The following is a 16,028-nucleotide window of genomic DNA, read 5'->3' as shown; positions in this document are numbered from 1 at the left end:
CAAGCCTGGCATGTACTTTGTAAAACTATCCCATTCTCTGTGCTGTTCTGTAGGGGCAGTGAACTTTGCAAAAGAAGCATCTCCTCATATTGAAGTCTGGGAAGAAGTTACGAACGAAATTATATTTTAAATAAAGAAAAAAATAATGAACCCTCATGTGACTGCAGAACGGTGCTTGACGTCTGCTCACTGCAGGAGCCACAGGATGAGGTTGGTCCAGCCAGAGGTCTGTGCACGATGCAGTGAGCGGCGTCTTCTCCTGCCCTTCCCTCCGAGAGCCTTCTGTTCCCAGATGAACTGCTGCCCCTGATTTCCTTAACTCCCCTGCAGGAGGTTCCCAATTTCCCCAAGTGCATCTAAAGGTGCAGGCCGGCTCTGCAGGGACTAATGTGTGCTCTGCGGGGTGACAGTTGGGGTCAACTGATGAGACTTAGCTGTTTCACAGAGTCCCTAACATTCTACTGAGGCTTTGGAAAACTTAATTCCTGCCAAAACAGCCTATCATTTAGTGGTTTCCAGCTCTTGAAAACAGATCCACTTTGGAGGAGCTGTTCCTCGACATGGAGAAAATCAGAGGAAGGAGCTCCAGGAAGCTCAGGTGGCAGGCACTGCCCTCTGTGAAATGTGGAGCCCAAGGGTGGCGGATGCCCTGAGGATGCACCTGAGCACTTGTGTCCCCCAGTCCCTGTGACCCTGAGCGCCTGTGACCCTGAGCGCCTGTGACCCTGAGCACCTGTGACCCCTGGGTACCTGTGACCCTGAGCACCTGTGACCCTGAGCACCTGTGACTCTGAGCACCTGTGACCCTGAGCCCCTCTGCCCCCCAAGTCTCTGTTACCCCCAAGCACCTGTGCCCCCCAAGTCTCTGTGACCCCCTGAACCCCTCTGTCTCCCAAGTCTCTGTGACCCCCGAGCACCTGTGCCCTCTGAGCCCCCCACGCTGCAGGCTCTTCTCACAGCTACCCAGCACCGTGGCTACAGGTGCAGCCCTGGAATTCAGGGGAGGTTTGCTGCCCAGTGGATGTCCCTCAGCCTCCAATGAAGTGCTCCTCCTCAGTTTCTCCAGGTAGACAGTCCTGGGGGCTTCTCAGGGGTCTCCAGGAACAATAGAATCTGCCTGTGGTGGGGACCCAGGTGCTGCCTGTGGAGATGCTCTCCTGCTTCCTGGGATCCCCAGGGAACTCCCTGCTCCAAGCCCCAGTCTGCTTGCAGGGATCCAAGCCAAGACAACACAGAGGTAGAGCCATCCCCAGCAGGGTCCTCGGGAGAGTTGAAATGTGACCCCCGTGCAAGCGCTTCTGACCAAGCAGCAGAGCCCGGCTGGGAGACAGGGCAGTGGCGCACGGTGTTCCAGAGCTGTGTCTTTGTAGAAGGCTCCGTGCCTCTGGAGGGTGGCGAGGACACGCCGCTTCCTCGCTCTGGGTCCACTCTGCCTCCACACAGAAGCTTGCCCTGGAGACCTGCTGATGGGGACCTTGATCAGAAGGACAGGAAGCCCTGTGTCGCTCCCCTTCACACCGAGGAGAGAGAAAAGCCCTGTGCCACTCTCCTTCACACAAAGGAAAGAGAAAAGACGATTTGGCCACCAGGGAGACATTTGTAAACCTGCCTCACCCAGGGCAAGCCCACCCCTGTGGTTTTCTACTGGGCGGACTTTCCGCTATAAAAGGTAAACATCCCCCCACCTGCATCTTTCCCCCCAGGAGGGGCTGGCCCTAGGGCAGGATGGAGACAGGCAGGCGAGGAGGGAGGTCCCAGAGAGGGGAAGAAGCTGCTTCCTTTCCCTGGGCTTCCTGTGAGTTGAGCCCCGCAGCAAGACCACCATGGCCACGTGGGGAGGGAACCTGGGAGGGCTCTGGCCGGGGATGAAGCAGTGAAGGGAAGGGGCCCCACCCCCACCTGCATGTCCCCAGGCGGCCTGGGAGAGCAGTAGCAGCCTGAGAAGGCCCTGGAGGCGCTGCAGATGGGGAGATGGGGCCAGAGGTGTGGGGTGCAGGTGGGGAGACGGGGCCAGAGAAAGTGGCTTTGCAGGGGCAGGGCGTGGATGTCGTGGTGGGGAGCTTGACTCAAAGGCCCTAGCAGAGAGGTGCAAAGGCTCAGCAGGTGCCTGTGAGACAAATAATGGATGATGTCAGGAGGGGGAAGCCGTTTTGTCAACTTCGCAGTGGATCTCTGCGTTGTCGCTGTTATTAGGAAATCGAGGACACGAGCTCTCTTGCTAAGCTCAGGGTGGAGGAAGCCGTGCACAGCAGGCTCCATTTAGGCTGAGGCTGTTCTCTGTTTTCTCACTGGGCGGCGGAGGAGGGGTCATTAGGACCTGGTGGAACTTGAACGCTTGTCAGCTGGAACCAGCCCCACCTGAGCCCAGCCCAGACATCATGGCCCTCCCTGCAGACATGTTTGAGGTCTGAGGTCCTGGTTCAGGTCAAGTTGCTCCTGTTGGCCCCAGGGCTCTGCCCCCTCTGCAGGGGTGTCCTCCAAGGAAGCTCCAGGTGTGGGGGATTTGTCTCCTGGGCCTCCTTCTCCCTGGGAATGATGAGCTATTTGAGCCCAGGTCACCACAGGAGCCCAGAGCTGAAGTGAGGGAATCCTAGCGCCCAAATGTCCTGCCACGCACTCAGGTAAGCAGGCAGGGGAAAGCCCTTTGCCAAATGCCAAATGACAATGACCAACACCCTTCCCCAAGTCTGTCCTTCCCAGGGCTGCAGGACATTGTTGTCAGGAACCAGAAGAGCCTACAGAAAATTCTGGGCTTAAAATCTGGGACTGCAGCAAATCCCAGATGCAACTCGCTCCCCGACAAGACAGTCTGGAACCGCCTGACTGTTGTCCCTCTCTTAGGAATGACTTCCCAGCGGGGCCTGGTGGCCTGGTGTGCAGTGCATCTCTTTCTGGAGGGAAGCCTTGAGCTGTCTCAGTGGAAAACTTTTCCCAGCCAAGACGCAACCAGAAGTTCACATGTGCCCTCCTTTTGCTAATATCCTGGCAATGCCCCTAAACCTGCGATCTGGGGCCACTGTGGGTGTTTTCCCGGACCCCTCTGAGGGGCCCTGTAAGTTCTTCAAGGAGAACAGGGCCTCCAACCTCAGAGTGAGGGGTCTGTTCTCAGTTGTCAAGGAAAACAGTTTCCGCAGAAAAGACTGAAGCGCCTTCAACTGGCTACCCTGCCGGTGGTCACTAATGTTGCCTCCATGTTCCTGCTGCTCTCCTTCCCCTCCCCTGCACAGCCAGGCCTCCAGCTGACTGCTTCTGCATCCACTGCCCGCGTGCTGGCTTTCCTCACCTCGCACTGCCGGGGTCCCCCACCATCCTTTTGTGGGGTTCTCAGGAGTCCTCAGGGCCAAGAGAGGCTTGCTCAGGCCCCTGTAGACAAGCAATGAGCTGGCCGGGCGCGGTGGCTCAAGCCTGTAATCCCAGCACTTTGGGAGGCCGAGATGGGCGGATCACGAGGTCAGGAGATCAAGACCATCCTGGCTAACACGGTGAAACCCCATCTCTACTAAAAAATACAAAAAAAAAACTAGCCGGGTGAGGTGGCGGGCGCCTGTAGTCTGAGCTACTCGGGAGGCTGAGGCAGGAGAATGGCGTAAACCCGGGAGGCGGAGCTTGCAGTGAGCTGAGATCTGGCCACTGCACTCCAGCCTGGGCGACAGAGCAAGACTCCCTCTCAAAAAAAAAAAAGACAAGCAATGAGCTGTTCTGTTCAGGCTGAGACATCCCTGGCCCTCAGCTCACACCTAGTGCAAAAAGGATGCACATTTCCAGCCTCCTTAAACCACAGGAGACTGGCTGAGTAGAAATAGCACTGTGTATTTTGCCTATTTTTCTTTTGCAAATTTATGATGACACTCTTTTATTTATTTATTTTTGTTTTATTTTATTTTGTTTTGAGACAGAGTCTCACTCTGTTGCCCAGGCTGGAGTCCAGTGGCACTATCTCAGCTTACTTCAACCTCACCCCCTGGGTTCAAGAAATTCTCCTGCCTCAGCCTCCTGAGTAGGTAGGATTACTGCTGTGCTCCACCATGCCCAGATTTTTTTTTTTTTTTTTTTTTTCCAGTAGAGACAGGGTTTCACCGTGTTGGCCAAGCTGGTCTTGAACTCCTGACCTCAAATGATCCACCCACCTTGGCCTCCCAAAGTGGGGGGATTACAGGTGTGAGCCATCATGCCCAGCCTATGATGACACCTTAAAATGAAAGTCCTATTTTCATGGTAGATACTAGACCCTATACCTTCCCCACCATGCACAGTGATACCAGACAGTAGCATCAAACTCTCAGCCCATTATTTGCAAAACCACATTTTATTACTTAAAAAGGGAAAGAGGGTGGGTGTCCTCAGTCCTCCCTCCATACTCTGACCAAGATCTGCTGGCCACCTGGGCCCAGCCTCTGAAGAGGGCCCCAACCAGTGTCTCTGAAGCACTTGCTCTTCCTTCACCCTTATTTTGAAATTACCAAGTGTCAGGGACACCCTCATCTAAAGATGTGGGAGAGGCCTGGAGTTCATTTCGTCACAAGCAAAGGTGCACAGCCTCCTCCACCACTGTCTGCAACTCTTCACTCTCAGGCAAGCCCCATCAACAAACGCTCTGTCTCTCACACACAGGTGGTCTGCTCCTACACACACACCGTCTCTCTGTTTCTCTCTCACCCGTGCTCACGCACATCCATTCTGGTGGCTTCCTGGAGCTTCCATAGCTGTGATCTGAAGGACAGCAAAGACAGCAACCCAACCCGACATGCCTTCCTCCCTGACTGCACAGCAGAGGCCCTGGCCGGGGCTGAGCAAGACGCACTCCTGGGAGCCACTCGGCCTCTGCAGTCAGGACCTAAACCCTAAACTGAGCAGCAGGAGGCGGCCCTGACTGCGGCCCGGAGACAGAGGCTCCTGACGGTTGTGGGGATGAAGGTGGAGCATGATGGGCTCCTAATGGTCATGGGGATCCAAAACAGAGCATGATGCGGAAGGGTGGGACGCTTAAGGGAACCTGTGGGGCAGGCTGTCCTTCCTATCAGCGTCATCCTCTCAGTGTAAAGCGGGCATTGAACGAGGCCACCATGAAGGGTTCCTTGTGGGTCCATGCAGCTCTGGCCTTAGTAGGTGACTCTGGCTATTTATCAAATGGTTCTTTGTTCACATCATTATTTAAAGGCAACACGTGTGTGCATGCAAGCGTACATGCACACACCCTTCTAATGCGCCTAACCCAGAGGAGGGACTCAACAACTCTTACTTGGTTGACATCACATGAAATAACTGAGGCTGATTCTAGAATAAAATAGACTTTCTGCTGAGAAACACCATTGATTCCCCCTTCCTTTGGCAATGGGGATGAGTCACCAACGGCCACTGAAGTCACTGCCCTACATCTGTGCGTTACATGAAATCAATGGCTCTCCTGCACGGTCAGGTTGTTCAATTCCACCCACATCTGTCTCTGAAGTATGGCAGCTCTCGGCCAAAGCAGATATTCAACAGCCTCATCTTGGATTGGGAAAAACAGGTCTCGGAGCCCAGCAGCACGGTGTGCATGCCCCGCTCCGGGTGCCCGCTGGAGGCCTCTGCAAGTCATTCAGCCAGGAGGAGAGCACGGGGCCTAAGAAGTCCAACCCGTCACTCTTGCCACTTGATAGACGAAAACGAGGGGTACATTTAGGACGCACTGGTATCTCTCAACAGCCCCAGGAAGGACGTTAAGTCCACACTCTAGAGGGGCTTGGGGGGTGTCAGGGATCAGGGTGTGACGGGAGAGAGAACGCCCAGTCTGGGTCGCATTCCGCTGCCACAGATCACGTGTGCATGAGATTCTCTCTACGCGAATGTATTCCAGTTTTCAAGGCTTCATTTCCTAGGAGCCTTAAGAAAGTGAATCTTGCCAATTTCGACATAAACTTTTTCCTTTTTCACTTAAAATCTGCTCTCTTCAGGATGTGGACAGAACTGATGCCAAATTCTACCCATTTTCACCCTTTCTTCCTGGCAACAGCCCGGGCTCCAGGCACCCTGTGGACTGTTCTGGCATCAGAGGAACAGCACTTGATCTGTGGTCGGGCAGGGACCCCTTCCCACCTCAGGGGCCCCACCTCCAGCCCCTCCCCTGCAGCATCAGCTGTGTGTCCTCTTCCTCCAGGCAGGCCCCTGGGCCCTCCTGCTCTCCACTAGTGTCACGGGAAGCATTTGACTACTCCCTGGACAGCAGCTGGGCATGCTGGCTCTGTCAGGCTGCCTCAGATCCACCAGGGCAGGCAGCTCCCCAGCCAGGCTTGTCAGTGGCGTGGTGGGGAACTCCACACCAGGCACAGACTGGCGCCCAGGCAGGGCCGCACTCTGGGAAGAGAGGTACAGCCTGCTTTCTAGTTTCTGACCATGGATGAGGTTCTTCTCCCAGGGTGCCGGAAACAAGATGTTTAGGACCGCACTTTAGGCAGAATAAAAAAACCCACACATTGACAGAAGTTACAGGTGAAAACATAACTAATACATAAAACATATACATGGGTTTGGCCTAGAAAAGCAGGACATTGGAGGGGGAGGTTTCCAGGTCATAGATGGATTCAAAGATCTCCTGATTGGCAGTTGGTTATAATTAATGTTTGCCTGAAGAGTTTGAAGGGGGCATAAAGAAAGCTTGGGTTGTGGTGGGGGGTTGTGGAAGCCAAGGTGCCTGTCATGTAGATGCACCTGCCCCGGTGCAAGGGAATGAGAGGAGTCAGGGAGGCCTCTGCACTTCGGCCTAGGAACCTGGGTGGATGGAGGTGTTATGGGGAAGAGGGGTATTGAGGATCATCTTGAGACCTGCACAAAGTCAGAGAGCCCAGGAGCAGACCCAGAGCTCTGACTCCCACACCCAGGATCTGAACACAGTGGCAGAAACCATGTCCAGGGCCTGCTTGTGTGACATTCATGTCGTTAGGGCTTTGGGACTGTTTAGTGCTTAATGGATTCCAATTCCTTTCATCCCAGAGAATGGGCACTTTTCAGGATAACATGAATTGAATTCATTTAGTCTGAGAATGCCTCCCCCTAGAACCCACAGAGAGAACCCCACAGGGTGCAAAACCAGGAGTGGGCACTGCTGCGGACAGCGTGTCAGCTACATGGTGACCGCACCACAGGCGGGGGGCCACAGGCTGCCCTCCACCACTCCTTCGTTCTGTCCATGGGTCAGCTGGGGCCCTTGAAGCGGGTCTCACAGGGGCTATTGGCAAGGGAGTAAGGAGGCTCCCAGAACCCGCCAGCCTGGTGCCCCACAGAGACCAGCAGATGTGGGACCCCGGCCACCCTAGGCCTGAATGGGCAGGAGGAGGAAGCAAGTTCCATCCCAGAGAGGCCACCAGGAGGAGGGAGCTGGGAGGAAGCACCTGTTCTCACTCTGCCCCACTTCACCTCCCACACATTGGCTGACAGAGAACGGGGGAGCACCTGAGAGCTTGCTGGCCAACCTGGAGCTACTGTCTTGTAATTCCTGTGATCACTCCCACAGCCACGTTGCTTCCCACAAGAAACAGCTCGTCCCATAACAAACAACAGACGCAAAGCCTTGGTGAAGGGAGCTGCGGATGGGTTGGAGCACTCTCTACTGAGCGACAGCTGCTTTCCCCCTTGGACTCACCACCAGATCCCCCGACGGGAACAGAAGCCCCAGCTTTTGACCTCCAGTCACCTGCCCTGATCCACACAGCACCCAGGCTGGATGTGGAGCTCCCGCCGTTTGCTGTAATGGAATCCTCCTCATTCTCCCCTCCCTGTGCACACATGTGCACATGTATGTGTGTGAATTCCCTGGACACCCACACAGCTATGTGTTTATAGGTACCCCCAAAACTATACAACTATGCACACACACACATGCATGCATATGTGAACATACACATGCTTGCACACATGCACATGCACACAATAGTCATGCCTATACATTTCCATGCACATAAGCACATACATAGGCACACACTCATGCACACATGCACATACACACATATATACACACATGTATTTGTACACATACAACCTACACTGGCTGTGTTATAGGGAAATACACAGGCTCTGGAGCCACAGGAGCTAAGGGTGATCAGGCAAGTGAGCTCACGCCAGGTTTAGACCCTGACAGTCCTCAGTTTCAGGAATATAAGGAGATGACACCGGCACCAGCTTGCAGAAAGGGAATTAAAAGAGGAATGTTTGGGAGAACCTGGGGCAGGTGCACAAGAAGTGTATTTTTATATGCATATGTTCGTGTCTGTACGCACACACAAAAGTCCAAGGGGAGCTCTTGGATGGCCGTCCAAAGGCCACCGTGCCTCAGTGCAATTCACCTCACTGCAGCCACCGTAAGCGCTTCCAGTCTGAGGTCTGGACACAGACAACATTGATTTTCTGATGGATGGGCAAAGACAACACATTTGATCAATAACAATGGAGCTCCATGGCCAAGAGGGAAAACACAACAATTAGCTCAGTGCTGCCGTCTGAGAAGGGCTGGGAAGTGAATGTTAAGACTGTCATTGGCATGGACCACAGGCAGCAGAGAAGAAAGAGCCTATTCTTCCCAGGCAATTCAGATACCCATCTGTGCTCCAGCAGCCACCTGAGCCCCTGGAGCCCATCTGCAGGCCGTAAAGAGGATGGCCTTGGGGACTGAACAGGAGGGTGTGCAACTGACTCAGAGAATCCAAGATGCAACACAAGGGCTGTGGTTCTTGACAAGATTCCAGAGCACACAGATGGAGACCGCCATTGTCCTTGGAGCAGCCAGCCCCAGGAGCAGGAGTGGCCCTGTGGGGCTGAGACAGCTGCTGCTGTCTCAAGGACTGGCCCAAGGAGACTGGCCAATGTTCCCTGGGCAGCAACGACAGAGGGCACAGACTCCCGGCCAGCTCTCCTGCTGATCCCTGGGAGGTTAGGATGGCCACCTCTGCAGGCTTTTGTTTACAGTTTTGGCTGAATATATTTTAATCACTTTTATTGAGGCAAGATCTACATACAATTAAATTCACCAAGTTTGTGCAACTTGATGAGTTTGGACAAATGTACACAGTAGTTTAGCCACCACCACAATCAAGATATAGAATAACTCCATCTTTTTTTCTGTTCTGTTTTTTGAGACAGAGTCTCACTCTGTTGCCCAGGCTAGAGTGCAGTGACGCAATCTCAGTTCACTGCAACCTCCACCTCCTGGGTTCAAGCAATTCTCCTGCCTCAGCCTCCCAAGTACCTGGGATTACAGTGCCACCACGCCTAATTTTTGTATTTTTAGTAGCGATGAGGTTTCACTATGTTGGCCAGGCTGGTCTTGAACTCCTGACCTCAAGTGATCCACTCATCTTGGCCTCCCAAAATGCTGGGATTACAGGTGTGAGCCACTGTGCCCAGCCAGAACAATTCCATCTCTGCAGACCAGTCTTCCTATCCCTGTCCGTCAACCGCTCCCCTGACCCCACTCCTAGGTAACCATTGCTCTGTCTTCTGTTGCTAGAATTTTGCCTTTTCCAGAAGTTCATGTAACTGGAATAATTCAGTAAATAGTCTTCGTGCCTATGGTTCTTTTCACTCAGCCTCCTAACATAACTGAGATCCATTCCTGTTGTAGCTGCAGTTGTTCTCTTTGTTGCTGAATGGTATTACCATTGTCTAGCTAGGCCACCGTTTGTGATTAAAATGCAGTTATTAGAATACATGCAATTACTCCAGCACCATTCACTGGAAATGCCATTCTTTCCCCTTTTAATTTCCTTCTCAGCTTTGTTGAAAATCAGTTAACCACGGGTGTGTGGGTCCATTTCTGGACGCTACATTTGTCCTTTTGATGTCCGTGTCCATCTGTGTACCGGAACCACAATCTTTTCTTTGTACTTTTAGTCAGTAACTATAAAAGCAGTTGGATGATTTCATTTTGCTTTGCTTTTTCAAAAACTTTTAAATAAATTCTTTGTTTCTTTATAAACTTAGGAAATGAAACTTGTAGAGATTGTAATTGGGCTTCTATGAATCGACAGATCAATTTGAGAAGAATTGGCATGTTGACACTATTGAGCTTTCTGTTACATGAGCACATTATATTTCTCCATTTATTTAGGTCTTCCTTAATTTCTCACAGGAGTATTTTGCAGTTCTCATCCTACAAATCTTACATATACAGCATGTTGTTGGATACACTTTTACATATTTCATACGGGGCTATATATGTGGCTATATATGTGGATGTTTAAGGTAAACATCTTTTTATTCACTTTTGTTTTTCACTTTTTGGATTCTCTAGTAAATAGCATATCTAAAGTTTAAATTTATTTATAAAACATAAAAAGTATAATTCATTGTTTTTACATGAGTCTAGTATCCTGTGACCTTATTAAACTTATTCATTAATTTTAGTAGCTTTTTGGTAGAAGCATTAGGATATTAAATAAAAACAATCAAATACTCTGTGATGAAAGAGAGTTTTACTCCTTGGTTTCTAATCTATATGACTCTTATCTTTTAATTTCTTTATCTTGTCTTATTGCACTGGTGATTTGGAGGGGGATTAAGTATGACATTAGTTCTAAGTTTTTATACATACTGTTAATTGGGTCAAGGAAGTTTGCTTCTATTTCTAATTTTCTGAGAATATTTTTATAAATGGATATTGAATTTTGTCAAAGGTTTTTCTGTATCTGTTGAAATGATTATATAGTTTTCATTTCTATTCTGTTATTACAGTGAATTGCCTTGATTGATTTTTCAATGTTAAACCATCCTTACATTCATAGAATAAAATTCACTTGATCAGGCTAAAATAATCTTTTGACATAGTACTTGATTCAACTTGCTATTATTTGGTTGAGAACTTTTGTGAATATCTTCATGAGAAATATTGTTTGTGTTTTCATTTATAATATATTCTGATTTGGGTGTCAGGATAACGTCAGCCTCATAAATTGAGTTGGGATGTATTCCTTCTTCTATTTTTTTCTTACTTCTCTTGTGATTTTTTTCTTTGACTTGCACACACACAAAGAATGTTTAATTTCTAAAATTTTGAAAATCGTATTGATTTCTTATGTTATTTGCTTGTGTTCAGAAAATATGCTCTTTACTTTTTCAACCCTCTCAGATTTGTTGAGGCCTGAGGACCCAGCACGTGGTGCAGCTTCAGTGCCGTGCTGGAGCCTGCTCACCCATGCTGGTGGGTGCCAACTGTGCCTGAGGACCCAGCACGTGGCGCAGCTTCAGTGCCGTGCTGGAGCCTGCTCACCCACGCTGGTGGGTGCCAACTGTGCCTGCTGCTTCCCAACTCCTCACCGAGCGACTCTGCACTGGTCACTTGAAATTGGCCATCATGGAAATATTTGCAACACCAAGATGGACAAGCGCTCTGCATCCGCACCTCGGACGGCAGGTTATTTAAAGAGCTGGTTGTGAAGTGGTTCTCAGCACACCATGATTTAGCTGTTCGAATGTTTCATATTCCTTGATTAGTTCCGTATCTATGTGTACATACGTTAAGATAAGCCTGAGTCCATGAGATGTTCCCAGCGCTCCTCCATCACCACAGGGCTCTCCCAGGCTTTCCTCCTGACTTATTTGTAAACTTAGCTCCCATTATCTACAATTTATTTACTTATTTATTCAACCTTAGTATGCATGTGGGCTGCTTTAGAACTGCTGAACTGTGCCCGTGTGAGAAACAAGTTTACCAACAGTGCTTATGTACAGTTGTGGGTTTGGGTGTTTTTTGTTGTTGTTTGTTTGTTGTTTGTTTTCTTTAGCCTTCTAGTATTCAGTTAAAACACAGTTTTCCAAATTAGGGAAGTTAGTTATTTTTTCCTCACCAAGCTCAGTGTGGACATGTCACACATTTATGATAATGTAACCAAGCAGCTTAACTTCAAAATGCATTTTAAACATTTTTGTTCCTTTCTCTCGAGTTTCAGGATATAACCTGGAGGCAAACTGCAGAAGCCTTTTTTCCTTAGGCTTAAAATAGAGTCCGCATCCCTCCCTTTCTCACCGTATATACTCCCTTCACATCTATCTAATGGTATGTTAGTATCAACTGTGTGTCTTCTTAGAAGTTCCAGGGGCTAATCTTGAGACAGACCAAGCCTGGAGCTGCAAGTTTCAGAGATGTCTTCAAGGCGGCTGGTGAACAGCCCGGCCATTGCTGAGATGACACCAGCCTGCACTCCTGGTGGACTGGGACCCACGATAGCCACCAAAATGAGGCACACTGACATTGTACTCAGCCCAATTCCTCATGCCTTCCTTATCAAGTTTCTCCTTTTTTAAAACCCCTGCCTTTCCCCTAAAAATCAAAGCAGTTACTTTGGATGGGAATCCAGCTGCTTCTTCTGTGCTAGTTTTAGTTAATAAATTTGCTTTCTTTCTACCAGACCTCGCTCTTGTTACTTGGACTCAGCATGTGGCAGGCATCCAGACCTGCTTTGTTAGGTTACAATAACGTTAGATATATTTGCCACAGTCTGCATTCCATCCTGGGATCAATATCCAGGTTAGTTTTTCTAAATTTGCATACAGCAAAGTTCACTCTTTGTGTATACGATGATATGGGTTTTGAAATGCACGTAGGATACTTACCATTTTTGATGTTCTTCATTCTTTTTGGAGGATCCAGTTTTCTATCTAGTGACATTTCCTTTCAGACTGAATAAGTCGTGTCAGCATTTCTTACAACAGTCTCCTGGAAGCAAATTCTTTTAATTTTCCTTTATCAAAAATGGTTTTCTTTTAATACCTGAAGAATGCTTTTACTAAATACAGAATTCTGAATATTGTTTATACCTAGGACACTAGAGTTTTCTTATTTGTTTATTTATTTATTTGCTTTCAGCACTTTATAGATGCTCTATTTTCTTCTCTCCCTAAGTGGTTTCTGACAAGGCACCAACCCTTAATTGCATCATAGTTGTGACTGAGGTGTCGTTCTTCTCTTGCTACTTTCAAGATGTGCCTGTTTTATTTGCCTTTCAACAGTTTGATAGGGATGTGCATGGGTGTCTTTGTGGTTTTCTTTCCTGATGTGCAGTTAGCATCTTCCTGTTTTATATCAGGTATAGAATATTTTTGAACACTCTATCTTCAAACATTTCTTTTCTCTGCTTCTAGCAATCCAATTATATGCATTTGAGCCTGTTGATATAATCCAGCAAACCACTCAGGTCTTATCTAAAATACTAAAAGGAGAAAAAATGTTTTATTTGCTTTTTTTTGGATAATTCTATTAATACCTTCAAATTCAATTACTCTTTTATCTGTCATATTCATTTGGCTTTACACCCATCTCCTGAATATTTTCTCTCAAAAATTAAATTTTTCAGTACTGGAATTTTCATGTTTATTGTATCTATTTCTTTACTGAGACTTTCAATTTCTCTGTAGATCTTCTTCAGTTAGAAATATGACTAATTTGAGAGATAAAAACATCAGTGGGGGCAGGTGTTTTGGGCGGAGGGTATAGTTTTGTATGTCTTACTTCAGGAATCCTATTCCATTATCACTGTGAAGGACAGAGAAAAATCTCCTACTACTTCCCACAGGAGAAGGGGAAAATATCCATGAACTATTCACAGAGCCCCTGGTCCCCTAGCAAGGCCTGCCCACAAGGGAAGCAATTTCACTGTAACTTGAATGTGGTTCCCCAGAGCCTAATCCTAACTGAACTGGGGAGGAGAAATATCCCTGAGTCTCACTAAAGGACTGAGATCTAATCATAGGACTACAGAATAGCTCTCCCCTACACCTTACCGCCACATCAGCAGGGTGACTGTAATGACAGGACTACAGCTCAAGGAAGTGCCAGACCCATGCCCTGTTGAAAGAGTTTCCAGGGAAGCCCAAAGACAACAGGAGAGACAAGAGTAAGGCCACTGGAGGAAACAACAGCCTCTGACATCTACGGCTACAGCAAACAATAACCACAGCCTCACTGCCAACTCCATACAAAGGCTCCCACTGAAGGCCGATCTCCCTCATAGGAAGAGTGGACAGCATGCAGGAACAGATGAGTAACAGATGGGTAATGTAAGCAGAGAGACAGAAACTCTAAGGAGGAATCCAAAGGAAATGCTGGAAATAGAGAAAACACTGTAACAGAAATGAAGATGCCTTTGATGGCCCATCAGCAGACTGGACATAGCTGAGGAAAGAATCAGTGAGTTTGAAGATAGATCAATGGAAACTTACAGAACTGAAATGCAAAAAGAAAAAAGAAGGAAAAAGAGGAGAGAAATTCGTAATAACTGTAAGATAATTACAAAATGTATAACATTTGTATAGTAAGAACACTGGGAGAAGAAAGAGAGAAAAGAACAAAAGAAATATTTTAAGTAATAATAACTGATAATTTATCAACAGGTAAATTTATCAATCTACAGAACCAAGAAGCTCAAAACACCAACCAGAATAAATAGCAAAAGATGTATATCTTGGTATATCATATTCAAACTTCAGAAAATCAAAGATGAAGAAAAAAATCTTGAAAGACATCAGAGGGGAAGAAAAAAAAATCTTACCTGTAGAGGAACAAGGATAAGAACACATCGGACTTCTCTTTAGAAACCACATAAACAAGAAGAGTGTGGAATGAAATGTTTAAACTGCTGACAAAAATCACCAACACAGAATTCTGTAACCAGTGAATTTTTTTCTTCAAACTTGAAGGAGAAATAAAGACTTTCTCAGGCAAACAAAAATTCAGGGAATTTGTTACCAGTAGACCCACTTCGTGGGAAATATTAAAAGAAGTTCTTCAAAGAGTAGGAAAATAACACAGGCCAGAAACTCAGATCTACACAAAGAAAGTTAGAGCATTGGCTGGCACAGTGGCTTATGCCTGTAATCCCTTTGGGAGGCCAAGGTGGGCGGATCACCTGAGGTCAGGAGTTTGAGACCAGCCTGACCAACATGGAGAAACCTCGTCTCTACTAAAAATACAAAATTAGCCAGGTGTGGTGACACGTGCCTGTAATCCCAGCTACTCGGGAGGCTGAGGCAGGAGAATCGCTTGAACTCAGGAGGATGAGGTTGCAGTGAGCCGAGATTGCGCCACTGCACTCCAGCCTGGGCAACAAGAGTGAAACTCTGTCTCAAAAAAAAAAAAGGAAGTTAAAGCATTAGAGAAGAAATAAAATGCAGGCAAAAATAAAATACATCTTGTTTTCCTTTATTTAGGATAATTATAATAACCTCTTTAAAATACAGTTTTAACATTTTTGTCATCTGAGTTCTTGCTAAATTATTTATCTTTTCTTCCCTCTTCAGAATGTATTTTATTTTCTTGTTTTTTCATATGTCATTTAACTTTAGACTATATTTTAGAAATTGTGAGCATTGAAGTGTTGGATTCCAGAATCTGTTATTTTCTCAGAAAACCTGTGTTCTCTTTGTCTTGGCAAGTAATTTTCTTGGCTGAGTTTGAACTTCAAACTCTCTATCTTGGGACAGCTTCATTCAGATAGTTTGCTTTTAGTTGAGCTGCATGAGTCTGCTCTGCACATGTGTGTTTCAGGCTGTTATGGTTTGGATTTGTGTCCTTGCCCAAATCTCATTTCGAACTGTAATCACAATGTCGGAAGAGGGGCCTGGTGGGAGGCGATTGGATCAAGGGGATGGATTTCCCCTCACTTTTCTCAAGACAGTGAGTTCTCCTTAAGTGAATTCTCACAAGATATGGTTGTTTCAAAGTGTATAGCACTTCTCCTTTCTCTCTCTTCCTCCTGCTCCAGCAATGTGAAGACATGCCCGCTTCCCCTTCACCCTCTGCCATGACTGTAAGTTTCCTGAGGCCTCCACAGCCATGCTTCCTGCACAACCTGCAGAACTGTCAGCTAATTAAACCTCTTTTCTTTATAAATTATCCAGTCTCAGGTAGTTCTTTATAGCAATGGAAGAACAGACGAACACACAGATCAATCAGAGATGTGGGTAGAGAGGGTGGAGTATCCCTTCTCTGCCTCTTCAACAATTTCTCTGCTCTCTGCAGTGTCTGCAGTGTCTCAGATTGACTTTCTGGTTTTCCTAGGAAAAAC

This window comes from Chlorocebus sabaeus, chromosome 9, assembly GCF_047675955.1.
Source record: "Chlorocebus sabaeus isolate Y175 chromosome 9, mChlSab1.0.hap1, whole genome shotgun sequence".
NCBI lineage: Eukaryota > Metazoa > Chordata > Mammalia > Primates > Cercopithecidae > Chlorocebus > Chlorocebus sabaeus.
This window is presented reverse-complemented; position numbering follows the sequence as displayed.